General features: G+C 44.0%; 1 protein-coding gene across 1 annotated transcript in view; it reads left to right on the top strand.

The window, feature by feature from the left end:
- Positions 1-17,717, top strand: part of NDUFC2 (NADH:ubiquinone oxidoreductase subunit C2) — a 127,076-nt gene that overhangs the window by 551 nt on the left and 108,808 nt on the right. The gene's annotated exons all lie outside the window — the stretch shown is intronic.

Raw genomic sequence — 17,717 nt, forward strand, 5'->3', positions numbered from 1 at the left:
GGATGTTTGCAACTGTTGAAATGCATTGTGGGCGAACAGAGTTTATGAATTGTTGTGGCTAGATGTTAAAGGTATTTGTACTGTGCACTGTCACCACCGGAGTGGTCCCCAGGCGCTTTGGTGGATCTGAAAAAGAGGGGATTTGTGGGGTTAGTAGAGTGTAGCAGGAATAGGAAAGTGAGTGAAAGGATCCTTGGTAAGTAATAAAGAGTTTTTTGTTTTTTTAATTAAGAGCATTGCTTTATCCCACTGGATACATATGTGCCTCCTTCACAACTGAAACAGAAATTGAATATTTGTGCTTATATTCTAAATTCTACATTCCATTAAACACTCCACTATAATAAAATGGTACACCTCTCACTTATTTACCAACCAACTCAAACTCATGCAAAAGAGACATAAAGGGTGCAAAATGGAGAGAACATGTTTAACCCTGGAAGAATAGAACTATGTACAAAGGCATACAATCAACAGTGATGCATATTAGTAAAATGGTTTATTCACTCTACATACTCTCTCAAATACGTAGGCTTCTTACAGAGACGCAAAGGTCTTGTACCACTTTGCTTTGAATTTACATTCTCCTTGCAGATACTAAAATCCTGCACAACCTTCCCTCTGTGGATACCAGAGTCCTGCATAACCACCTCCTTTCCTTCAACAACCTTTCTGTTAGGAATACTCAGTATACATGACTGTTTTCTCACACACTTACAAACTCTATTGACATTCCATACTCTTAGCCACTTTCACAGCACCATGTAGTCTCTTAATCACTTCAAATGGCTTCGACCAACCTATTCCCTTTTCAACTCTATATTGGGGAAGTTTTATGCGAACCCAATCACCTCTCTCTACATGGCATTCCTTAGTGGCATTCCTAACATGAAAACGAATCTTGTTGCATACTTGCTTCTTACTAATATTTCCTTTTGATCGTATTAAAATCAATGTTTCTTACATGGCAGGGTATCACCCCCCACCTCTAGCCATGAGCAACACACCCTGGTATTTGGCTTTCTCACTCTCTGTATTTCAAAATGTTATACACCGGTGGTGGCGTGAGGGGTGAGCCTATAAGCCACCGCCTTCCTCCAATCTTGTCCTTCTGAAATGGCTCACCTGATACACTCTTTAATGACACTATTAAACCTTTCCAACATTCCATTGGATTCAGGAAGGTATATCAAACTGGTCTAATGTACTATCCCATTACCTTTCAAAAAATGTCCATCTCCTCTGAAATAAGTTGAACAACATTATCTGTAAGTATCGTGGAGGGATAACCCTCCCTATTGAAAATCACATCAAGAAATGTGATAATTCCCTTGGTACTGACACTACTAACCCAATCAATCTATGCCCAATGAGAAAGCATGTCAAGTAACGCGATGCAGTACGTAAGTAAACCTTGAGATCCGTCCTATGATATCTAAACCAACACATTCCCAAGGTAACAAAGGAATTGACATCAAAGTCATTGGTTCCACCCTTGCAGCACACCCTTTTGCTGCAGTCTCACACTAGGCACGTTCTCGAATGATCCTCTCAACTTGCAAATCCATACGAGACCACCAATAATCCTCTCTCAATTACTGTTTCGTTTTGGATATCCCTTGATGTCCTTCATGTGCCATTTCCACAATCTTAGACCCAACTCCTAAGGCAGGAAACAATTTGTCACCCCTAGAATCAAACCCTCTTTGATGAGAAGTTCGTCAAAAACCTGTATAATGGCATCAGGGATAACACCTCTCTATATCCTTACTTTTCAAACCAGCTTCAAGTCTCTTTGACACTTATCATCTCAGTATCTGTTAACATAGCTTCATGCCATTCACTTTCCGTCACAACCTCTTGGTTGATTCTCAACACTTGGTCCTGCATATCCTCTTCATCTTCTGGCACATTTCTAAGCCTTGAAAGCCTCCCAGCCAGCCTCCTTGTTTTTAACCCCTGGAAGATACTCTTCCTCCCAATTTTATTCCTGTAAACTTGCAATCCATTTACAAATGTGGGTTGGAACTTTATCCTAACCCTTTGACATAAGATTCTCCTTAAGGGGTTTGTGGACTGATCTAACAGTAAACTTCACCCCCCCCCCCCCATGAAAAGGCAGAACATTTTTCAATTGCCCCCTTGATGGTTGAAAGCTCCTTTTCAATAGTGGAATAATTCTGGTCAGCACTCCTTAAAACTCGAAGCGAATGCAACAGTGCACTCGCCACTTTCACTCTTTTGCTTAAGAACCGCACCTAAGCCATGATTAATGGCATCTGTTGTCGGAACCCTGTTGCCTGGATCAAAATTACTCAGGGGGAACATTTGCCAAGGCCAATGAAATTCTTGCTTACACTGTTCATTTCATAAAAACTTCACACCTTTCTTAACTAATCCTCTCATGTGTCTGAACTTGCTTACTAAACCTGGAACAAACTTGGCATAATATTCAGCCATACCAAGGAACGATACCATCTGATCCTTATCAGTAGGGCTAGGGAAGTTAACAATGTCATTGACCAAATTCATCTGGGTCTAATGCCTAAAGCAGAAATCTCATGCCGCAAATACTGAATAGTAGATTGGCTGAAGTTGCATTTATCTTTGCTTAAGGTCAAACATGCATTCATAAAAACACCCATAACTTTTCTCAATCGCACATCGTGTTCCTTTTTGTTTCTCTACATACACCAAAGCATCATTGTGGAAGCATAGGACTCCTTCCATATCATGAAACAGCTGATACATGATGCGCTGAAAAACAGACGCAGCTGAAACTCAACCAAAAGACATGCAGCGGCATTCGAAGAACCCTTCTGATGTGATTAAAAACTGAATATTTCTTTAAGGATGTATAACAATTTGGTGATAAATCGACTTCAAATTCAAGGTACTCGTAACATGGACAAAGTGGCATATATGCAAATCCATCAATTCCTTAAAGAAAACAAAATCTTAGGAAAAAGGCAACCTGGATTTCACCAACGGCATTGTACAGAATCTTCCCTACTTGATCTCAAAATCCAACTTGGCGACATTATGGACAAAGGCAAACCAGCCCTTCTGCTCTTACTAGATCAGTCGGCTGCCTTCGATCTCGTCAACCATCATATTCTCTGTAAGCAACTAACAAACGCGCCCACTTCTCCCCTCAATCCACAGCATGGATTGCTACCTTCCTCAAAGGGAGACTCATGAGAGTCTTCTCCAACTCTGCCAGTGCCTCTCCTACCACTATACACTGTGAAGTCCCACAAGGATCTTGTACTGCACCCACCTCGTACAACATTTTCACCCTCCCTCTCTTCGATCTGGATCGGCGTGACATAGCCTACACAAACTACAGCAACGACACACAAGTCCTACTCCTCCCCCCTCTCCCCCTAACCGGCATCTATGAACAAGTCTCTGCAGCATTAACCAATATTGATTGATTGATTTTATTTCTATCGCGCTCGTACACAAGTGTTTCAGAGCGTGACAAGGCAAGGGAGGGGAACAGGGGAGAACAAAACGGCGATCTTACTAGGCCCAGTGACATTAAGAACACGCAAGTGCATGGGAGGGGAAGAGGTGGAAAGTGCGAAGCAGAGGAGAAACAGATAAATAAATAATAAAGGCAACAAACGGTGGTAAATTTGCAAGTGCTAGGTTTAAGTCAGCAGACAGGGTAGGTCTGATAAGTGCAGGAAGAAAAAGGGGGGGCTGTATGGGTACAGATACAGACCCCAGTGCAAGGGGTGGCCCGGAGGCAGTGCGGGAGGGTGGCAGGATGTGCAGGTACCTGGGCCCAAAGGACAGAGGTTGGTCAGGTGCATGGTGCCAAGAGAGAACAGATCAGCAGGGGAGAGGGGGAGCGAAGGCAGAAGAAAAGAGGAAGGTCTTGAGGTGCTTCCGGAATATCTACACAGCCATCCAAGCATGGATGGCAGCCAACGGCCTCTGTCTCGACGGAGACAAAACAGAGATCCTCATTGTAGGCACCAAAGAAACACTCAAACTCCCCCAAACCCCCCCCCCCCAAATATAGCACATTCAACATTGACAATACTACTATCACTGCCTCACAAGCAGTAAAAACCCTAGGAGTGTACCTTGACTCCTCATTGTCTGACACATCAAGTCAGTGTCATAGCTTCCGCCGCTGCCCTCACCACAATGATTATTAACGCGGTCAAGCCATTCCTGTCAACCAAAAATTGGCTATCTATCGCCAAAGCTGCAGTCGGCACCAAGCTCGACTACTGTAATGCCCTCTTCCTAGGCACATCTGCCAAAAACCTCAACAAGCTTCAAGTCACACAAAACAATGCCCCCAGAGCAGCATTGAGTATTCCTAAAAGGGAACACATCTCCCAGGCTAGGAAGTACGCACACTGGCTACCGGTTAAAGAATGCATCCTCTTTAAAACCATGGCCATTAAACACAAGTGCCTGTCACTTAACACCCCCGCTATCTATTGGAAAGGATCACGCTCCACTCCTCATCCAGACCCACTACAGCACACCTCTCTTACCAGATCTAAGTCCCCTCCTTCAAAAGGTCAAAGGCAGGAGGCTCCAGCTTTGAACACCTAGCTCCTAAAAACTGGAATGCCCTCCCACGGCACTCAGAAATGAAAAATACTACAGTCTTCCGCAAAATGCTAAAAATCAAACTGTTCAACTAATCATGTCATTGTATTTGCAACATGCTCACAGGACCGTTATGCTGCTCCTTTGTAACCATTGAACACGCATCCTTCCTACAGGTGTCAATTCTGTTTTTGCTTTTTGCTCCTCCTATGTAAGTCTGTACTAAGCAAGCATTCTGTAACAGGGCCACGATGCCCCAGGGCCGCTGTGTGCTATATACATTTAAATAAGTAAACCTCTGACCCTTTTATCGTTCCCAAAATGTCAGTTATGTTGGGAAGCGGGTGCCTGTCTGGTAACACACAGCGATTCACCAACCTGAGCTCCATACATAATCTCAGTTTGCTGTTTGGTTTGTGCACAACCACTAAAGGATAAACCTACTCAGAAGCCTCAATCCTCTAAATCATACCTTGTTTTTCCATTGTATCTAACTCTTCCTTTAAGGCAGCCCTAACTGCTGAAGGCATGGCTCTCACTTTCTGCACAATAGGAACAGAGCTGTTCACCGTAATCCTATGCATGAAACCCCTTACATTCCCCAACTGCAGCCAACTGAAGGGGCCAGGAATAAAGACATAAACCCACCAGTGGACACAACGCGACGCGAGCAGCAGATCCTGGACGAGATTGCGGATCTGAAGGCGACGTGGGAAACCAAACTGGAAGCAGCCACAGCCGAACTTAAGGCCACGCTGGAACTTAAGGTGGGTGCTGTACAGGAGGAGGTCAACCTACTCAGACAAGACGTGAGGACAATAGTGGAGCGTACAGATGAGCGCGAGAAAGAAGTGACCACAAATGCAGCAGCCTGGGCATCCCACACCTCAGAGATCCACATACTGAAACAGCAAGTAAACAACCTAGAAAACAGAGCAGAGGAAGCCGAAGGACACGCCCGGAGGAACAACATATGCATAGTGGGCCTCCCGGAGAGCGAAGAAGGCCCTAACCCAACAGACACTGTCGAGACCATGCTGCTTCAGGAAATAGGAAGAGGTGCGCTCACCCAAGGGTTAGTGGTGGAGAGAGCACATAGAACGCTCACAAGGAGACCCCCCCCCCCATCCCCATGGGCCTCCGCGAGACCGATGATCACCAAGATACTGAATTACCAAGGCAGGGAGAGGATCCGGGAGCACTTCCGGAAAGGTGGCACAATACAGAGAGCATCCGCGACTATCACGGCATACCCAGACTACACACTTCTAGTGCAGGGACGGCGACTGAACTATGGTACAGTAAAAGGGAGAATGCGCTATGCAGGCCATAGATACATGCTACTGTACCCGGGGAAACTGAAAATGTTTCACAAAGGCAAGGCTCTGTTCTTTGAGACAGCGGAAGATGTCACAGAATGGCTGGATGCCCAAAACTGTCAGTTGGAAGCAAACAGCCGGAGAGAAGATGGGACGGATAAGTGAGACGTGATCCTGAAGCTGAGGTGCTGTATACACTGGGACATTGGGAATTGAATATAAGACAGGGCAGGAGAGATCCGAGAAAAATGTGTTAGGGGCTGAGCATGGAATATTGAATATGCATAATATAATGTGGCATAAAACTGGAGACGCAGTGGACTCACTCTTATACCCCCATAGATAGGATAGTTGGATTGCCAATAGTGTGGTAATCCCCTGCAGTGTCCCTAGTATTAGCACCGCCAGAGAGGTACTAGATGCGGGTAGGCCTGAGATCCAGGGATGGACTTGGGCAACAGTTGGGAACGGTAAGGGTGGGGGTAGGGAGGGGGGTTGGGGGGGGGGGGGTGTGCAGTGGTTTTAATAAAAGAACGGGCTTACATCCAAGCGCTGAAGCGCAAGATACACAGGGCAAAAAGGGATAAGAGTGGAACTGGGTATGGATATAAATGGGGGACCTCAAGGTAGTTATCTGGAACGTCAGGGGACTAAATGGTTATCTAAAATGAAATTATGATGTATCTGAGGAGGCAAAAGATAGACATCGCCTTACTATAAGAAACCCACCATACAAAAGAAAAACAAGAGGCGATTGGGAGAAAGTGGAAAGGAACTACAGTAGGAGCAATATACTCTGCATATGCTAGAGATGTTATCACCTGGGTGGCACCACACGTCCCTTTTCAGCTGTTAAATACAGTGGTGGAGCCAGATGGGAGGATGGTAACGATACAAGGACTCGTGGAAAACAGGGAGGTGTGCCTTATTAACACATACGCCCCGAACCAAGACACTGTGGCTTATTTTAAAACCCTACACAATAAAATAACCCCGCACTTGGGGGGGGGGGGGGGGGGGGGGGCGCGATTATATGGGGGGGTGATTTCAACTGGACGCTAAATCCCAAAATGGACAGATCGGATGGGAAACTGGACAAACCCACCCCGGCAGCCAGAACCTTGCAAACCTTGTTGGAAGCTTTAAGCTAGAAGACATGTGGAGGTTACACCACCCAGATGACACACTATTCACACTACTCTGCCCCACATGACTTGTATACACGGTTAGATTACATGTTTGCCTCCCCGGATGTGATAGGAGAGATAGTACAGACAGAATATAGAGCGAGAATTCTCTCAGACCACGCACCACTAGTCATAACATGGCAACATCAACCCAAGCCCCCACCACACCCCACTGCCCCCAAGCCAGAATCCTGACGTGGAGACTAAGAGCTGAAGCACTAAAAGACATAGGGTTTAGAGAAGACTTGAGAAAGGAGATTGTGGAATATTTTGTAAACAATACTGGGAGTGTCAAATCAGTAGGCACCGTGTGGGAGGCCTTTTAAAGTGGTGGTAAGAGGAGCAGCAATAGCCAAATCCAAATGACTGCAAGGGAGAATACTATGTGAACTGCAAGAGGCAGAAAAACTTGAGGCAGCCACGCGTAGTGGAGCTGACTCCTTAGACAAGGCGGTTACCATAAGCCTCTTGCAGCAATCATGCGAGAGGCATTGGGAAAGACTATGCAACCTAAACTATAGGAAATGCATAGAAAGGCAACATGCCGGCAGTGATAAACCGGGGCGGTTGCAAGCATGGCTGTACAAAAGTGAAACACTTGAGACCGACGATTAGAGCAATACAGGGAGCGGGAGGACAGGCTCTTGATACCCAGGAAGGAGTGAATGAGGGATTCTTCGAGTTTTATAGATTTCTGTATGAAGATACAGACAAAGGTAAAGAGGGCGAGATAGTGGAAATCTTGGGAGACATTGGCCTACCAAAATTGAGTGCTGAAGAAGGGGAGAATTTAGACGCAGACGCTCCTATCACACTAGAGGAACTAGAAACGGTGGTTCAAGAGTTACCCACGTGTAAAGCCCTGGGCTCGGATGGCCTCCCTAGCAAGTTTTATAAAACGTTAAAGACTGAAGTGCTTCCCCCTGCTGTTGGACATGCTTAATGAAGCCCACAAAATTGGAATGCTTATAGAATCCCTAAGGGAAGCAATAATCATCCCGATTCTTAAACCTGACAAGTCGAGCATGGAACGCGGATCATATAGACCGTTATCCATGCTGAACCAGGATAGCAAAATACTCCCGGCTGTGCTAACCACGAGATTGAGAAGGGTTATAAGCAAACATATACATCCTGAACAAACTGGATATGTTCCACATATCAGAGGCTCCACTGGGTCATGGAACAGACAGAGAGGGTGGCGCAAGAGGTTGCTATAGTTTCACTGGATGCAGTAAAGGCCTTCGATTCTGTGAAATGGTCACGGCTGATATCGGCCTTGAGGGAATATGGTATAGGGCCCGAGTACCGAAAATGGGTTAAATTACTATATAGCTCACCACTAGGCCAGATTAAAGGCTGGAGCGGTCATCTCGAAGAGATGGCAACTAGGCAGGGGCACCAGACAAGGATGCCCTTGGTCCCCGATGTTATATATTCTTGCATCAGAGCCCCTAGCGATATACCTCAGACAACAATATAATGAGGTGGGGATTTATAAGAAGGGAGGGCCACACCTATTATCACTGTATGCAGATGATATGCCGTTGTATTTAAGATATCCGGAGGAAAACCTGCAATACATCCTAGAAGTGATGGAGCGATTTGCGTCGCTCTCAGGCATTACAGTCAACCCCCAAAAATCATGCATATTTCTCCTGGGAAGATATAAAGGGATCCCGTGGGATCAATTACCCATTCTACAAATACCCTGGGAGACCACAATTTTCTGATACCTTGGGATAGACATTTATCATACAGTGGAGGACGAACATAAACATAACACAGAAAAGGCTATAACAAGTATAGAAAACAGTATGAGATTCTTGTCTAAACTCCCTCTGGCCATGGTGGGGAAGGGCAGCCCTGTTGAAAATGGTTGTATTACCCAGGTTGATACACTTCTTTGGGAACATACCATACACGATACCGAAACTTTTTTTGCCAAATTCCAAAGCATAAGCAGAGGCTTTATATTGCATAACACTAGAAATGGGATAGCCCTGTGGAAATTGCAAAACACATATGACAAAGGGGGCATAAAACTCCCCAATTTTGAGGTATATTACTAGACCAGTCGGCTACAATATGTGGCCAAATGGCTATCAGAACCAACAGCGGAGTCCAGATTACTGAGGTCAGAGTGCTCCCCATTTTACCTCAAAGAATGGATATGGTTACCCAAAGCCGAAATAAAGGAGGGACCGAAAATGCTGAAACTGGGATGGCAGACGTGGCGGAAAATCTGCCAGGCCATAGAGAGCCCGACCCTGTGTTCCTTGCAAACACAGCTGGTAGCAATAGCTAAAGGGTACATACAACTGAGGAAAATAATACGCACGCACTGGGAATCGGTGGGCATTGCAACGATGGGAGTTATATGGCAAGATGGGAAAATACTGGAGTTTGAAGCACTGGTAGAAGAAACGGGCCTACACCAAGGGCAATACATCACACATACTAGAATGGTGCGATGAGTCAAAGAAACGTGGTGTGAAATAATATTGGAAGTCCAGCCAGACGCAACCATTGAAACTATCTATGACATCACAGAGGGAGGGCACGAGGTCTCCCGAATTTATGAACTATTGATTAGCAGAATTGGGAAAGCGGTAACACCGCTATGGACCGAAGTGGCCTGTAAATGAGGGGAGGAGGAGGCCGATACATTGATGGTTTGGAAGCATTTAGTTGCCATACTGGTCGGGTCCACCCAGGTATATTCAAGCGAGGTTGATGCCTCCCAGTGGACGGAAGAAGGAATACCCCAGGATGAGACAATGGCGGAAGGCGATGTGGAGTAAGCTCGAGTTAAGGGGGGCAGGGTACAGGGCATGCAGCGGTTGGAAGGTAACAAGAATCGTGATATTCAATAATGTATGACATGCACCGCTCAATTTTGTTGTTTGTATATTGTTTGGTTGTTGATAAAAGATAAAACCAAAAAAATTGTTAAAAAAAAAAGAATTTCCCACCTCTTCACAAAATACTCTATATATCACTAATGCTCTCCATAGAATAGACTGCCTCTTCAGCATTGGGATCAAGTCTTCTCTGCTGTGACCAGGTTAAGAGGATCATATCCCTTATCTTTAAATCTCATGTTGGCCCAAAACCAACCTTCTAACTCTATTCGCTTCCCTCCATATGCTACTGGTTTGATATCAACAATATTCAACACAACCCCCTTTTTTTTTTATTGGGAGTCAAACATAGCTCACCGATCACCATGTCTATATCAATTTCAATGGTGGACATGGGTTTTTCTATGTCGGCACCGTCATCCCCAATCATGGCAGTGTCATCAATTGTACAAGCCACCACGTACATTCCTCCATATCATGCAATTCATCTATGCAATCCATATTCTCAAGTTTTGTCTTGCAACAAGACATGAAATGTCCTCTCCTGTTACACCTTTTGCACGAAGCATGAATGGCCAGGCATTTCTCACTACTTGTGAAGTGAATCAAACTGTCGCAGCGACATCTTTTCTGTCTTCCTTTCTGTCATCATTCTCTTTGGTTTCTTTGTTTCTGCCAAATCTCCTTTTCTTATTGTCTTGTTTTCCATACTGTTTTTTTTTCTTTTTGTCCCCGTCCTTCTTGTCTTTATTGTTGATACCTCCCATAACATCTTCAGTCCTCTTCACTTCTGATTCAGTTCTTTTCTCTAATTCCTTCACTGTCATAAATCACCAATGTATCAATTGAAAAGGATACGGTAACCAAAAAAGGATACAAGTGGTAGGGCTCTTCCGGATCCTTTTTCACACGACTTGATTGTAGGCAGGTCAAATTAGACCTTCCAAATGATATAACTCTCTGACTGATGAAACAGGTAGAGAGATGAATCACTGGAAAGGGCGTGGGTATTGTATCGGAAGTCAGCCTAGGATAGATAAAGTATCATAAGAAACTGTCCCAAACTCAACTCACTATGATAGCACAGTATTAGCATTAATTCAAAACACTGACCTTATGGCAAACTGAAGAATTCAACGAAAGTCTCTTGAAGAAAACCAGGAGTTGAACCAACGACAAAGGAGGGAAAGATTAGTAAGGGAGACTTATCCCGAACGGCATGAGGCTCACGCTAGATACCGGGTTGGTGCACCACAGGATAGCGTCCAAAGTATTGTGCACAATCACCTTCCAATAGTTCATGAAATACTTCCTTTCCCACGAAGAACAAAAAATAGAAGTTCACCTGTTAACTATCACAGGTATCACAGGAAGTTCAGAAAACCATGTGCAGGATTGCACGCAAAAGCGTACACGCAGCCAGGACAGCCGTGCTTGGAGACAGCGTTTACACGTGGAGATTTGGCACGCGAACAGGATACACGCAGCCCAGGGCAACCGCGCTTGAAGACAGCGTCCGCGTGTGGAGATTTGGCCCGCGCACAGGATACACGCAGCCCAGGACAGCCACGCTTGGAGACAGCGTCCACGTGGAGATTTGGCACGCGAACAGGATACACGGCTCCAGGAATTAGCGTGTGGAGGAAAAAAACGCTACAAAAGGCCAAAGAAGTTGCTGAAGGGAATGCGAGGGCGCAGGTCCAGAGTTCAGCTACAAAACGCCAAAAATGAATTCATCAGAAGCAGCGATCGACGTTTCCACGCTGCTTATGTACGTACTGCCGTGACACACGTGACGGAACTAAGTCACGTGAATTTAACGCCGTGAAAAATGCAGACGTCGTTTTCCTGGCAATGCATCGAACAACCTCCATTTAGAATAGAACGGTCTAGCGGTTCTATGGGCGTAACTCATTCTGTATGGAGAGGTTGTTCCCGGTCCAGAGATATGTCCAGCAGGCATGACATTCACACATTTATTTTTATCTCTTTATTCGTTTTTACATTCTAACAATGGGAAAACAGTAATGTACATGATAATACTTCAGGCTCTAGTATTCACTTATATACTACTTATTATGTCTTTTTCCCCAGTTGCAGGTCCTCTTCACTTAACCATACGTAAAAACTATATTGAAACAGCACACTGCCCCAAAACATGGCCGACATCCTTTTGACTAGGGAAACGGAAGTAGGACTATGCGTTTACCATAGCAACACTAGTATACAATTTAAGAACGAGCACAGACGCCCATTTCTTGATTCCGACGCGTGATGCCCGAGCAGTAATACTTTTAGGTAAGCCCTAATGGAGACTCCAAGTGCACCCACAAGGTCCTACCAATTATCTAAAGGTCTGTGCCGTACGCGGAATCCCACTCGGGGACTATAACTATTTTATCATGCATTTATACTCAACAGGATCATTTCGGATAGCGCGCACAGACTAAGCTAATGCAGTACTTTATTCCATTTTCTGAAAACCCCAACACTGGGAGCCCATAATTACTTTTGCATATGCCGTGCATTACCCGGCAATGATATATTAAAAACCATACCGAGGGTACGAGAATTATACACACGCATAGTAACGGCCTGTTTCTGAACGCGCGGCTACAAGCTATTTTAAACTAGGCAGATTTATGCCGTTCACAGTGAGCGTATCCCTCATTAGACAAGACAACGCAATCCCAGCAGGGGCGCGAATAGCCCCATTAACTACCGGTCTTGACCTATCAGAACCAGCTACTGATATCGCGCTTTTCTCTACCTCCGTTTCTTTAAGCACCCCATTTTCCAGAGTTTGATGGGAATTAACCTGATACTACGACATTATGCCGTCTTAGGTAAGCACAATATCTTTCAGATATCTCAATGTTATAAACAACGCAATATTCTGTAGAGATCTGTGTCATAAACAACGTCACTCAGGCATATAGATAACTTCTTCAAGTCAATTACTTATTCATTTTTCTCATTTCTCCTCTTCTCTCACAACCCACTTGAACTTCCCTCGCCCCCATCCGCCTCTTCGGTCCACTTGCATACATCACCAATGCAACATGACAACTCTATGGTATTTTTACTATTTTTTTGTGTGCATTTTACATATATCTTCACTAATTGATACATGCCCCAATGTATTGTTGACATGTCGGATTCACTACAATGTGTCAACGATTCGTATTATTTACATTATGTGAAATCTGTGTTTGGATTGCTATTATTTCATTTTTAATTTTGACTTTATTTCCTAATTTTTATGTATCTGATAATTTGAACTCTTAACTGTGTTGCTACTCTACCATATGATGTCAATATGATGTGTCAACACTTGCTTCACTTTATTTCATTTGGGATACAACACCCTATGGTGCAATACTATTTGTTTAATATTTCTTTAGACAACAGTATTTGCCCTGATTTGATGAAGGCACCACAAAAAATTTCGTAAAGGGCCACTAATAAATATACAGTATGTTATAAGAATCAACTTTTTTGGAATCTACTCATTACTGTGGTGCAGTAACTGATGTGTGCACGAACCTCTTCCAAATTTGAAAAACGGAGTAGGGGAACTGTTTGTCTCAGTTTCCTGCACACATCATTCAACACTATCAAAACTTGCACCATTCAGAGGGGTCGCTGAGGTCTAAGAGTGATTTTGCAGAAAAGTTCCCTTTTCTCTCTTTTTAGTATATAAATTAGGTATTTTATTTTGTTCATTGGTTTATTCTTCAATCTTCTCTTAAAGAGGTCTATCATACATGCTTCCAGGCTTTGGATATCAAGATTAATGCCTCCTTGGGCCACTTTATTTGCCACCCTACCCCAAAATACCTGTACAACAGGGCATTCCCAAAACATTTGTATCAAGCCAGCATTCTCTTTCTTGCATTTGGGACATTCCTGCCTGCCCGCCCCCTTGAATTTTGCAGTTGCAGCAGGTGTAAGGGATGCCCCTTGTGTAATGTAGATGTGGATTAATTATAGATTGGCGTCTCTAGAGACCTTTTTATGATAGAGGACTATACTGCGCCACTCTTTGTCTTTGAACGCTATTCCCAATTCTTTTTCCCATCTTCCCTCGCACTTCAATTCAACCCTTGAATTTTGCAATCTATCAGTACCTTATAGATTCTGGAAATAGTGTGCCCTCCCTCTGATATGTTTATCAATGTCTCTACATCTTAAAACCCTGTTGTCTCTTACGATAGCTGGCCACCTGCCTTTTATTGCACTTATCACAGTCCTATGTAACAGGAATTGACCCTTGTGTATACCCGTAACATCTTGTAGTTCGTGAATTCCATCAGCCCCATTTCATTTCTCAGGTCTCCTATCATCGCTATGCCGCAGGACTCCCACTGTGCTCGCACTCTTTCCATATATCTGCCGCTACAGCGGTCTGTGGTGAGATTGGGTCTTCGAGTCCCATGATTTTGCATGTCCTCCGCCATATCTGGATACCCAGCTTCACTAAATAAGGGTGGCTATGCTGTTCCCCAGAGGGAGTCCAGCTCAAGTCTCTGAGATATAGTCTTTCTATTGCTGGTTGCAGGAGAGTGGTCTCTATCGTGGGGTCATCTGCCATTCATTGCAATACGTATTGTAACTGGAATGCCAGAAAGTGTAGCTCAAAATGTGGTGTCTTTAAGCCCCCTTGCGCATATGGCCTCTGCAATACATTTATTGCAACTCTATGCCACCCTCCTTACCATAGGGAGCCCCTGCATATGTTGTCTAGTTCTAGAAAAAAAAATGTGGGAATGTTATATCGGACATTCCAAAAAAATGCATAAACCTTATTTGTGCCACCATTTTTAGTCTCTTCCTGCCATTGACCGGGGTAGCTTGCCCCAAAACTCCATCGACTTTAACGAAGCCTTCTTTAGCCTGTATTGTATTGAATCCGTGTTCCAGCTTGGGATCGTGATATATGTTCAGCCCCAAGTATCTGAAGGAGTTCTTACTCCACCGCAGGGTAAGGCTGGCAATTCTGCTTCTACCAGAGTTGCCATCTTTGCTAGTGGAAATAGACATGATTTACTCTTGTTTATTCGGATCCCAGTCCGTATACTGAAGATGTTGAGAACCTCTAGCACATATTGTAGATTTTCCGCTGGGTTACTCGGGTATAACGCCATGTTGTCTGCCTACATTGTCAATATATCCCTTACCCCATCTATTTCTATTCCGCTATTCCGGCATCACCATATTCCTGTCTCAGGAAGGCTACAATGGGCTCCGCTGTGATTATGTATAACAAGGGTTTCCAGTTTTTGGGATTTTTTTTTTACATTTTTTTTTATTATTATTTTTTTACTTCCGGTGGTGTTTTTCCGGTGTTTTAAAAACAAAAAACCCTCTCTGGGTCTGTGTTTATCGGTGTTTTCCCATTTGCCCCTTTAAACAAATCGCGGACAGCTGTTTTTCAAGGTGTAAACGCAGAAGTGTATTTTATTGGTTCATTGCGTGCATATGTAGGGTAATCTCTCAATGCGAGATGTGCTAAACAATTTCATGTTAATCCAATAATCTGTTGTATGCCTACAAGTCAAAATTATTGTAATAAATCATGCACTACTTCTTCAAGGACTATTTGCCCATTCGTACCCTTTCTTTTCTTCCCATAAAGACCTTTTATTTGGGAAAAGGACCTTTCCACATTGGCACTGGACACGAGCAGGGCCAAAATATCCAACACACAAGCTGATAAATCTGCCCACTGTTGGCGCTTTCCCAACCAATACTTGTGCACCTGAAGATCCAGATTCTCAGTCACAGGCTCTGCCAAATATGCATTAAACTCGCTGCACACAGACTGTCTTTAAAATGGTTAAAAAAAAGCATCATTTTCAAAATTTTTACTAATTTCTTTTTTGCGGAAGGGATCTAGTACTTGCATGGCATACCACAAAGAGGCTTTACTCAGTTCGAATGACATGGTGGCTGATGGGATATTGCGACACAGCATTGCTTGCCATTTTTCATGCATTGTTGCGTAGACTATCCTAAACCTTTCCTCAGCAGTGCTTTGTTTGCCAAGTGGCAGACATTCCAACAGTGCACATGTTATAGGCCCAAAGTCACTGAAAATGTCACCCAGCTTTCTTTCAAAGATTTTGACCTCCACACTAATGACATTGTACACTTGGTAAAACATATGTGTTTTCGGATTCCAACATCTTCATTTTTATCTACTACAGTGGTCAAAAATCTGAGAACACAGTACTTTTCTTCTCCTCACTATCAATGTGCGCCCTCAGATCCTCACATTTCTTGCCCGAGGCATCATCACTAAGGAGGAAATCGGTAAAAGGTCGCCACATCAATAATATGACATTCACTGCCTTTAATACAGAGAACCACCGGCTAAAGGAGACAGTTGGGATGACCTTTACTTTCATGCCATACAAAGTGCAAAATGATAGGTATTTGCGTTTCAGTTCACGTGCATATCTAAATAGTGCACCAGAATGGACCACAAAGTCAACTGCACCTCTAACCAAATCTGAGGACTTTTTAAGGCTGCTTTTAAAACTCCATCAAGCAAGTGGCAGGGGGGTTGTGCATGGGGAAGGCCTTGAAATTGGCATTGCCCTTGGACAGATCATCACACAACTTTTTCATATAACTTGCTGAATCACTACAACGCACACTACATCGCTCCAGTCTTTCCCAAACTTGCTGAGGACTTTCTGAAGTAATGCTGCAACTGAAACTGCATTGCAAGTTTCAACCGCCTCCAAATCTGCCATGATAGTACAGCGCACCTATCCACTTTTTGGGTCACAAAAAGTGAAGAGGACTGCCACTGCTGGATCACCATGCATCTCGGGCGTTTCATCAACGGTGATTGAAATGTTTGTCGCCTTGGACTAACTCTTTGATATGGGCAATGTCTGTCATAAAAACCTCAGGTAGGTATTTCTCATACATTTGCGTGAATATGGGTAATGTTGTGGCTGCTGGGGCCCGTCTGCGGAAAAGATTACCAATCGGGCCATCTACCTGGTGCAAGCTGGTTCCTGCCTGCACTAAGGCGCGTGCAAATTCATGTGCCATATCTTTTTCCTCATCGCGTTTTCTTTTAAAACGGGTCAGTGTCTCTGTAAGGGACATTTGGCACAGACCACTTTCAAATTTTGGCGGATTTTTCAACCTTGTGCGTTTTCAAAGAAACATGCTCAGCGAGGCTTGAAGTCTTTCCATTAACTAATACAAGTGTTACTCTGCAAGCCTTGCAAATTAACAATTGATTTCCGTTGTGTTCCTCTACTGTAAAATCTTTGTATTGCCGTGCGTAATTCTCAGCGAGTTTGCTTTTGCGGGGCATTGCTCAATGTCAGAGAAGCCTATTGGAACAATTACTAGAGGAGACTACTTACACTTCGAAGAAGCATAACATTCACTTTGTCCTTCAAATTCAGTCTCCGTACCTTCCCCTGCAACATGTGGTCTGCAAGTCAGATTCTCTCACCCCATTGTCAAGGACCTATGCCCTGCTCTGTTTTTGCACCAAAAGTGCATTGCTTTCCCTGTGATGTATAATAAAGTATTAGATGCAATGAATTAAAAAAACATCAGTTGACCTCCGCTACCTACATAATGTCACGTAGTGATAACACGTGATGCCACTAATGTTCGCCATTTAGCTGCTGTCTTTTATGGCTAGAGAAGAGCTGCCATGCAGTAATGTAGATAACAGCAAAAGATATCACAACAGCTTGGTCAAATGAACATGGCTGGACAAACTAATGTGTAAA

The sequence above is a fragment of the Ambystoma mexicanum genome, chromosome 7q, assembly GCF_040938575.1.
Source record: "Ambystoma mexicanum isolate Mex_15411 chromosome 7q, UKY_AmexF1_1, whole genome shotgun sequence".
NCBI lineage: Eukaryota > Metazoa > Chordata > Amphibia > Caudata > Ambystomatidae > Ambystoma > Ambystoma mexicanum.